The sequence below is a fragment of the Herpailurus yagouaroundi genome, unplaced genomic scaffold (genome assembly GCF_014898765.1).
Source record: "Herpailurus yagouaroundi ecotype Mexico unplaced genomic scaffold, PumYag 254, whole genome shotgun sequence".
In the NCBI taxonomy this organism is placed as follows: Eukaryota; Metazoa; Chordata; class Mammalia; order Carnivora; family Felidae; genus Herpailurus; species Herpailurus yagouaroundi.
In genome coordinates this window covers 499,852-510,511 of record NW_024412471.1, presented here as the reverse complement: position 1 = coordinate 510,511, position 10,660 = coordinate 499,852, and positions in this window count along the sequence as shown.

Genomic DNA, 10,660 nt, shown 5'->3' with positions numbered 1-10,660 from the left:
TGGGTCTAGTTCTGGGGTTTCTATTCTATTCCATTGGTCTATGTGTCCGTTTTTGTGCCAATACCATGCTGTCTTGATGATGACAGCTTTGTAGTAGAGGCTAAAGTCTGGGATTGTGATGCCTCCTGCTGTGGTCTTCTTCTTCAGAATTACTTTGGCTATTCGGGGCCTTTTGTGGTTCCATATGAATTTTAGGATTGCTTGTTCTAGTTTCGAGAAGAATGCTGGTGCAATTTTGATTGGGATTGCATTGAATGTGTAGATAGCTTTGGGTAGTATTGACATTTTGACAATATTTATTCTTCCAATCCATGAGCAGGGAATGTCTTTCCATTTCTTTAAATCTTCTTCAATTACCTTCATAAGCTTTCTATAGTTTTCAGCATACAGATCCTTTACATCTTTGGTTAGATTTATTCCTAGGTATTTTATGCTTCTTGGTGCAATTGTGAATGGGATCAGTTTCCTTATTTGTCTTTCTGTTGCTTCGTTGTTAGTGTATAAGAATGCAACTGATTTCTGTACATTGATTTTGTATCCTGCAACTTTGCTGAATTCATGTATCAGTTCTAGCAGACTTTTGGTGGAGTCTGTCTGATTTTCCATGTATAATATCATGTCATCTGCAAAAAGCGAAAGCTTGACTTCATCTTTGCCAATTTTGATGCCTTTGATTTCCTTTTGTTGTCTGATTGCTGATGCTAGAACTTCCAGCACTATGTTAAACAACAGTGGTGAGAGTGGGCATCCCTGTCGTGTTCCTGATCTCAGGGAAAAAGCTCTCAGTTTTTCCCCGTTGAGGATGATGTTAGCTGTGGGCTTTTCATAAATGGCTTTTATGATCTTTAAGTATGTTCCTTCTATCCCGACTTTCTCAAGGGTTTTTTTTTTTTTTTTTAGGGGAATTTTAAATTAACTCTTTATTTTTTTTTATTTATATATGAAATTTATTGTCAAATTGGTTTCCATACAACACCCAGTGCTCATCCCAAAAGGTGCCCTCCTCAATACCCATCACCCACCCTCTCCTCCCTCCCACCCCCCATTACCCTCAGTTTGCTTTCAGCAAGGGTTTTTATTAAGAAAGGGTGCTGGATTTTGTCAAAGGCCTTTTCTGCATCGATTGACAGGATCATATGGTTTTTCTCTTTTTTTTTTTTGTTAATGTGATGTATCACGTTGATTGATTTGTGAATGTTGAACCAGCCCTGCATCCCAGGAATGAATCCCACTTGATCATGGTGAATAATTCTTTTTATATGCCGTTGAATTCGATTTGCTAGTATCTTATTGAGAATTTTGGCATCCATATTCATCAGGGATATTGGCCTGTAGTTCTCTTTTTTTACTGGGTCTCTGTCTAGTTTAGGAATCAAAGTAATACTGGCTTCATAGAATGAGTCTGGAAGTTTTCCTTCCCTTTCTATTTCTTGGAATAGCTTGAGAAGGATAGGTATTATCTCTGCTTTAAACGTCTGGTAGAACTCCCCTGGGAAGCCATCTGGTCCTGGACTCTTATTTGTTGGGAGATTTTTGATAACCGATTCAATTTCTTCGCTGGTGATGGGTCTGTTCAAGCTTTCTATTTCCTCCTGATTGAGTTTTAGAAGAGTGTGGGTGTTCAGGAATTTTTCCATTTCTTCCAGGTTGTCCAATTTGTTGGCATATAATTTTTCATAGTATTCCCTGATAATTGTTTGTATCTCTGAGGGATTGGTTGTAATCATTCCATTTTCATTCATGATTTTATCTATTTGGGTCATCTCCCGTTTCTTTTTGAGAAGCCTGGCTAGAGGTTTGTCAATTTTATTTTCTCAAAAAACCAACTCTTGGTTTCGTTGATCTGCTCTACAGTTTTTTTAGATTCTATATTGTTTATTTTTGCTCTGATCTTTATTATTTCTCTTCTTCTGCTGGGTTTAGGCTGCCTTTGCTGTTCTGCTTCTATTTCCTTTAGGTGTGCTGTTAGATTTTGTACTTGGTATTTTTCTTGTTTCTTGAGATAGGCCTGGATTGCAATGTATTTTCCTCTCAGGACTGCCTTCGCTGCGTCCCAAAGCATTTGGATTGTTGTATTTTCATTTTCGTTTGTTTCCATATATTTTTTAATTTCTTCTCGAATTGCCTGGTTGACCCACTCATTCGTTAGTAGGGTATTCTTTAACCTCCATGCTTTTGGAGGTTTTCTAGACTTTTTTCTGTGGTTGATTTCAAGCTTCATAGCATTGTGGTCTGAAAGTAGGCATGGTATGATTTCAATTCTTGTAAACTTATGAAGGGCTGTTTTGTGACCCAGTATATGATCTATTTTGGAGAATGTTCCATGTGCACTCGAGAAGAAAGTATATTCTGTTGCTTTGGGATGCATAGTTCTAAATATATCTGTCAAGTCCATCTGATCCAATGTCTCATTCAGGGCCCTTGTTTCTTTATTGACCGTGTGTCTAGATGATCTATCCATTTCTGTAAGTGGGGTGTTAAAGTCCCCTGCAATTACCACATTCTTATCAATAAGGTTGCTTGTGTTTATGAGTAATTGTTTTATATATTTGGGCGCTCCGGGTTCGGCGCATAGACATTTATAATTGTTAGCTCTTCCTGATGGATAGACCCTGTCACTATTATATAATGTCCTTCTTCATCTCTTGTTACAGCCTTTAATTTAAAGTCTAGTTTGTCTGATATAAGTATGGCTACTCCAGCTTTCTTTTGGCTTCCAGTAGCATGATAAATAGTTCTCCATCCCCTCACTCTCAATCTAAAGGTGTCCTCAGGTCTAAAATGAGTCTCTTGTAGACAGCAAATAGATGGGTCTTGTTTTTTTATCCATTCTGATACCCTATGTCTTTTGGTTGGCGCATTTAATCCATTTACATTCAGTGTTATTATAGAAAGATATGGGTTTAGAGTCATTGTGATGTCTGTATGTTTTATGCTTGTAGTGATGTCTCTGATACTTTGTCTCACAGGGTCCCCCTTAGGATCTCTTGTAGGGCTGGTTTAGTGGTGACAAATTCCTTCAGTTTTTGTTTGTTTGGGAAGACCTTTATCTCTCCTTCTATTCTAAATGACAGGCTTGCTGGATAAAGGATTCTCGGCTGCATATTTTTTCTGTCTAGCACACTGAAAATCTCGTGCCAACTCTTTCTGGCCTGCCAAGTTTCAAAAGAGAGATCAGTCACGAGTCTTATAGGTCTCCCTTTATATGTGAGGGCACGTTTACCCCTTGCTGCTTTCAGAATTTTCTCTTTATCCTTGTATTTTGCCAGTTTCACTATGATAGGTCGTGCAGAAGATCGATTCAAGTTACGTCTGAAGGGAGTTCTCTGTGCCTCTTGGATTTCAATGCCTTTTTCCGTCCCCAGTTCAGGGAAGTTCTCAGCTATTATTTCTTCAAGTACCCCTTCAGCACCTTTCCCTCTCTCTTCCTCCTCTGGGATACCAATTATGCGTATATTATTTCTTTTTAGTGTATCACTTAGTTCTCTAATTTTCCCCTCATACTCCTGGATTTTTTTATCTCTCTTTTTCTCAGCTTCCTCTTTTTCCATAACTTTATCTTCTAGTTCACCTATTCTCTCCTCTGCCTCTTCAATCCGAGCTGTGGTGGTTTCCATTTTGTTATGCATTTCATTTAAAGCGTTTTTCAGCTCCTCGTGACTGTTCCTTAGTCCCTTGATCTCTGTAGCAAGAGATTCTCTGCTGTCCTGTATACTGTTTTCAAGCCCAGCGATTAATTTTATGACTATTATTCTAAATTCACTTTCTGTGATATTATTTAAATCCTTTTTGATCAGCTCATTAGCTGTTGTTATTTCCTGGAGATTCTTCTGAGGGGAATTCTTCTGCTTGGTCATTTTGGATAGTCCCTGGCATGATGAGGACCTGCAGGGCACTTCCCCTGTGCTGTGGTGTATAATTGGAGTTGGTGGGCGGAGCCGCAGTCAGACCTGATGTCTGCCCCCAGCCCACCGCTGGGGCCACAGTCAGACTGGTACGTGCCTTCTCTTCCCCTCTCCTAGGGGCGGGATTCACTGTGGGGTGGGGTGGCCTGTCTGGGCTACTTGCACACTGCCAGGCTTGTGATGCTGGGGATCTGGCGTCTTAGCTGGGGTGAGTAGGCAAGGTGCACAGGGGCAGGAGGGGCAGGCTTAGCTTGCTTCTCCTTAGGTGAGCCACTTCAGGAGGGGCCCTGTGGCAGCAGGAGGGAGTCAGATCCGCTGCCGGAGGTTTGGCTCCGCAGAAGCGCAGAGTTGGGTGTTTGCGCGGAGCGAGCAAGTTCCCTGGCAGGAGCTGGTTCTCTTTGGGATTTTGGCTGGGGGATGGGCGGGGAAGATGGCGCTGGCGAGCGCCTTTGTTCCCCACCAAACTGAGGTCTGTAGTCCGGGGGCTCAGCAGCTTTCCTTCCCTTTGTCCTCCAGCCTTCCCGCTTTCTGAGCAGAGCTGTTAACTTATGACCTCCCAGCCGCTAAGTCGCGCTTGCTGTCAGAACACAGTCCGTCAGGCCCCTCCGCTTTTTGCAAGCCAGACTTGGGGGCTCTGCTTGGCCGGCGAGCCGCCCCTCCGCCCCGGCTCCCTCCCGCCAGTCCGTGGAGCGCGCACCGCCTCGCCGCCCTTCCTACCCTCTTCCGTGGGCCTCTCGTCCGGGCTTGGCTCCGGCGACTCCGTTCTGCTAATCCTCTGGCGGTTTTCTGGGTTATTTAGGCAGGTGTAGGTGGAATCTAAGTGATCAGCAGGACGCGTGGTGAGCCCAGCGTCCTCCTACGCCGCCATCTTCCCTCCTCCCCCTACATTTATTTATTTTTGATAGACAGAGAGAGACAGAGCACAAGTGGGGGAGGGGCAGAGAGAGAAGGAGACACAGAATCTGAAGCAGGCTCCAGGCTCCGAGCTGTCAGCACAGAGCCTGATGCAGGGCTTGAACCCACAAACCGTGAGATCATGACCTGAACCGAAGTCGGGCGCTTAACTGACTGAGCCACCCAGGTGCCCCCTGTTCATGTTTTGTTTATTAAATTCCATATATGAGTGAAATCATATGGTTTTTGTTTTTCTCTGATTGACTTATTTTGCTTTAGCATAATAATCTCTAACTCCATTCATGTCATTGCAAATAGAAATATTTCATTATTTTTTATCTCTGAGTAATATTCCATTGTATATATATACCCCATCTTCTTTATCCATTCATCAGTCTGTGAACATTTTGGCTCTTTCCATAATTTGGCCACTGTTGATAATGTTGCTATAAACAGGGTGCATGTATCACTTCAAATCAGTACTTTTGTATCCTTGGGGTAAATAGCTAGTTATATAATTGCTGAGGCATAGGGTAGTTCTATTTTTAATTTTTTGAGGAACCTCCATACTGTTTTTCAGAGTGGCTGCACCAGTTTGCATTCCCACCAGCACTGAAAAAGAGATCCTCTTTCTCTGCATTTTTGCCAACATCTGTTGTTGCCTGAGTTGTTAACGTTAGCCATTCTGACAGGTATGAGGTGGTATCTCATTGTGGTTTTGATTTGTATTTCCCTGATGATGAGTGATACTGAGCATCTTTTTTCATCTGTCTGTTAGCCATCTGTCTTCTTTGGGAAAACTTTTATTCATGTCTTCTGCCCATTTTTTAACTGGATTATTTGTTTTTTGGTGGTTGAGTTTGATAACTTATTTATAGAATTTGGATACTAACCCTTTATCAGATATGACATTTGCAAATATTTTCTCCCATTTCAACTAAAAGGTTGTCTTTTACTTTTGTTGAGTGTTTCCTTTTCTGTGTGGAAGCTTTTTATCTTGATGAGGTCCCAATAGTTCATTTTTGCTTTTGTTTCCTTTGCCTCAGGAAATGTGCCTAATAAGAAGTGTTTATGGCTGATGTCAAAGAGGTTGCCACCTGTGTTCTCCTTGAGGATTCTGATGGTTTCCTGTCTCACATTTAGGTATTTCATCCATTTTTAATTTATTTTTGTGTATGGTATAAGAAAGTGGTCAGTTTCATCCTGTTGCATGTTGCTGTTCAGTTTTCCTAACACTATTTGTAGAAGAGACAGTCTTTTGTTCCATTGGGTATTCTTTCCTGCTTTGTCAAAGATGAGTTGACTATATAGCTGTGTGTCCATTTCTGGATTTTCAATTCTGTTTCATTGATCTATGTGTCTGTGTTTGTGCTAGTACCATACTGTCTTGATTACTACAGCTTTGTAATGTAGCTTGACGTCTGGAATAGTGATACTTCTAGCTTTTCTTTTCTTTTTCAGGATTGCTTTGCTATTTGGAGTCTTTTATTGTTCCATACAAATTTTAAGATTGTTTGTTCCAACTCTGTGAAGAATACTGATGGTATTTTGATAGGAATTGCATCAAGTGTGTAGATTGCTTTGGGTAGTATAGACATTTTAACAAGGTGAACATGGAATGTTCCATCCGTGAACATGGAATGTTTTTCCATTTCTTTGTGTCCTCTTCAATTTCTTTCATAAGGGTTCTTTTTTAAAAAAAAAATGTTTATTTTTATTTTTGAAAGAGAGAGAGAGAGAGGGCAAGTAGGGCAGGGGCAAAGAGAAGGGTACAGAGGATCTGAAGCAGGCTCTGTGCTGACAGAAGTGAGTCCAATGTGGGGCTCGAACTCATGAACTGTGAGATCATGACCTGAGCCAAGATCAAATGCTCAACCAACTGAGCCACCCAGGTAACCCCATAAATGTTTTATAGTTTTCAGGATACAGATCTTTTATCTCTTTGGTTAGGTTTATTCCTAGGTATTTTATGGGTTTTGGTGTAATTATAAATGGGATTGATCCTTTGATTTCTTTTTCTTTTGCTTCATTATTGGTATACAGAAATGCAATAGATGTCTGTACATTGATTTTGTATCATATGACTATGCTGAATTTGATACCAGTTCTAGCAATTTTTTGATGGAGTTTTTCAGGTTTTCTACATAGAGTATCATGTCATCTGTGAATAGTGAAAGTTTGACTTCTTCCTTGCTGATTTGGATGTCTTTTATTTATTTTTGTTGCCTGATTGCTGAGGATAGGATTTCCAGTACTATGTTAAATAACAATGGTGAGAGTGGACATCCCTGTCTTATTCTTGACCTTAGAGGAAAAGCTCTCAGTTGTTCCCCATCGAGGATGATATCAGCTGTGGGTCTTTCATATATGGCCTTTATGATGTTGAGGTATGTTCCTTCAATCCCTATTTTGTTAAGGTTTTTTTTTTTTTTTAATCTGAAATGGATGTTGTATTTTGTCAAATGTTTTTTTCTGCATCTATTGACAGGATCATATAGTACTTATCCTTTTTTTATTAATGTGGTACATCACAATGATTGATTTGCAAATTGGACCACCTTGCAGCCTTAGAATAAATCCCACTTGATTGTGGTGAATAATTCTTTAAATGTACTGTTGGATTCAATTTGCTAGTATCTTGTTGAGAATTTTTGCATCCATGTTCATCATGGATATTGGCTTATAATTATTCTCTTTAGTGGGGTCTTTAGATGGTTTTGGAATCAAGTTAATGCTGGCCTCAGAGAATGAGTTTGGAAGTTTTTCTTTCATTTCTATTTTTTTAGAACAGTTTGAGAAGAATAGATATTAACTGTTCTTTAAATGTTTGGTAGAATTTCCTGGAAAGTCATCTGGCCCTGAACCTTTGTTTGTTGGAAGATTTTTGATTACTGATTCCATTTCTTTGCTGGTTATGGGTCTGTTCAAATTTTCTATTTCTTCTTCTTTCAGTTTTGGTAATTTGTATGTTTCTAGGAATTTACCCATTTCTTCCAGATTGCCCAATTTGTTGGCATACAAGTTTTCATAACATTCTCTTTTAATTGTTTGTATTTCTGTGATGTTGGTTGTGATCTGTCTTCTCTCATACATGATTTTATTTCTTTCAGTCCTTTCTCTTTTCTTTTTGACAAATCTGGCTAGGGGGTTTATCAATTTTACTATTTTTTTAAATAACCACTTGTTAGTTTCATTGATCCAATCTACTGAGTTTTTTGTTCCTGTACCATTTATTTCTGCTCTAATGTTTATTATTTCCCTATTCTGCTGGCTTTAGGCTTCATTTGCTGTTACTTTTGTAGCTCTTTTTGGTGTAAGGTTAGGTTGTATATTTGAGAATTTTCTTCCTTCTTGAAGGAGGCCTGTGTTGCAATATGTTTTCCTGTTAGGACTGCCTTTGCTTCACCCCGACGGTTTTGGGCTGTCATGTTTTCATTTTCATTTGCATCCATGTATTATTTTTTTTCTTCTTTACTTTACTGGTTAATCCATTCATTCTTTAGTAGGATGTTCTTTAACCTCCATATATTTGTGATCTTTCCAAATTTTTCCTTGCAGTTGACTTCAAGTTTCATAGCATTGTGGTAAATAAATATGCATGATCTGATTTCAGTATTTTTGTATTTGTTGGGGCCTCATTTATGACCCAGTATGTGATCTACTCTGGAGAATGTTCCATGTGTACTCGAAAATAATGTTTAATGGAACTGGAGGGTATTATGCTAAGTGAAATAAGTCAGGCAGAGAAAGACAGATACCATATGTTTTTACTCATATGTGGATCTTGAGAAACTTAGCAGAAGACCATGGGGGAGGAGAAGGGGAAACAAAGTTACAGAGAGGGAGGGAGGCAAACCATAAGAGACTTTTAAGGACTGAGAACAAACTGAGGGTTGGTGGGGGGTAGGGGAGAGGGGAAAGTGGGTGATGGGCATGGAGGAGGGCACTTGTTGGGATGAACATTGGGTGTTGCATGGAAACCAATTGGATAAAAAAATTATATTTAAAAAAACAAAAATAAACTAAATAAAACAGAAGATAAAAAAAAGAATGTATATTCTGCCACTTTAGAATGAAACATCCTGAATATATCTATTAAGTCCATATGGTCCAGTGTGTCATTCAAAGCCATTGTTTCTTTGGTGATTTGCTGTTTAGATTATTTGTTTATTGTTGTAATTGGCATATTAAAATCCCCTACTATTATTGTACTATTATCAATGATTTTCTGTATGTTTGTTATTAATTGTTTTATATATTTGGGTGCTTTCAAATTGGGGCATAAATATTTACAATTGTTAGATCTTCTTGTTGGGTAGACCCCTTTATCTTTTGTTACAGTCTTGTCTGTTACAATTGTTAGATCTTCTTGTTGGGTAGACCCCTTTATCTTTTGTTACAGTCTTTTGTGCTTCTTTATCTTTTGTTACAGTCTTGGTTTAAAACCTAGTTTTTCTAATATAAGTGTGGCTACTCTAGCTTTCTTTTGATGTCCATTAGCATGATAAATGGTTTTCCGTCCACTCACTTTCAATCTGTAGGTGTCTGTAGGTCTAAAATGAGTCTCTTGTAGGCAGCGTCTAGATGGGTCTTGTTTTTTAATCCATTCTGGTACCTTATGTCTTTTGATTGGAGCATTTAGTTCATTTACATTCAGATTACTGATAGATATGAATTTAGTGCCATTGTATGACCTGCAAACTTGGTGTTTCTGGTGATTTTCTATGTTCCTTTCTAGTCTGTTGCTTTTGGTCTTTCTTTCCTATTCAAGGAGTCCCCTTTAATGCTTCTTGCAGGACTGGGTTAGTGGTCATGAACCCCTTTAGTTTTGTTTGTTTGTGTTTCTTTATCTCTCTTTCTATTCTGAATGACAGCCTTGCTGGATAATACACACCTCGGGTGTATATTTTTCCTCTTTAGCACATTAAGTATATCATGCCACTCCCTTCTGGCCTGCCAGGTTTCTGTGGATAGGTCTGCTGGAAACCCTGTTTGTATTCCTTACAAGGTTAGGGATTTCTTTTCCCTTGCTGCTTTCAGAATTCTTTCCTTATCTCTATATTTTGCATATTTTACTATGATATGTCTTGTTGTTGGCCTGCTTGTTTAAATTTTTCATGGGAGTTCTCTGTGCCTCCTGGATTTGGATGCCCTTTTCCTCTCCCAGATTAGGGAAATTTTGCTATAATTTGCTCAAATAAACCTTCTGCCCCCTTTCCCTTTTCTTTTTCTGGGACTCTTATGATATGAATGTTACTACGCCATATGGAGTTGCTGAGTTCCTTAAGTCTACATTTGTAATCCAATAGTTTTATTTCCCTCTTCTTTTCAGTTTCATTATTTTCCATAATTTTATTTTCTACTTATTACTTAGTTATTCGTTCCACTGCTTCTTCCATCCTTGTGGTCATTACCTCCAGTCAGTTTTGCATCTAATTTATAGCATTTTTTATTTTGGCCAGACTAGTTTTTAGGTGTTTTATCTCTGTGTTAAGGAACTCCCTGGTGTCTTCTATGATTTTCTCTAGCCAGCTATTATCCTTATGATTATGTTTTAAATTTTGGTTTAGTCATATTACTTACATTTGTTGTGATTAGATCCCTTGCTGTGACCTGTTCTTGTTTTCTTTTGGGATGCATTTCTCCATCTTGGCATTTTTCTGGGTCTCTGTCTTCTGTGTGTTAGGAAGACCTATCATGTTTCCTGTTCCTGAGAGAAATGGCTATATTAAGAAGAGGTCATATACCATCTAGGGCTTGGTGCTTCAGGATATGTCTCTGGTGTGTGCTGTGTATACTGTGATGTTGTGTTTTGGCTGCTCTTTCCCTCAGATGAGTCCTTTGAAGAGTTTTACCTTGTC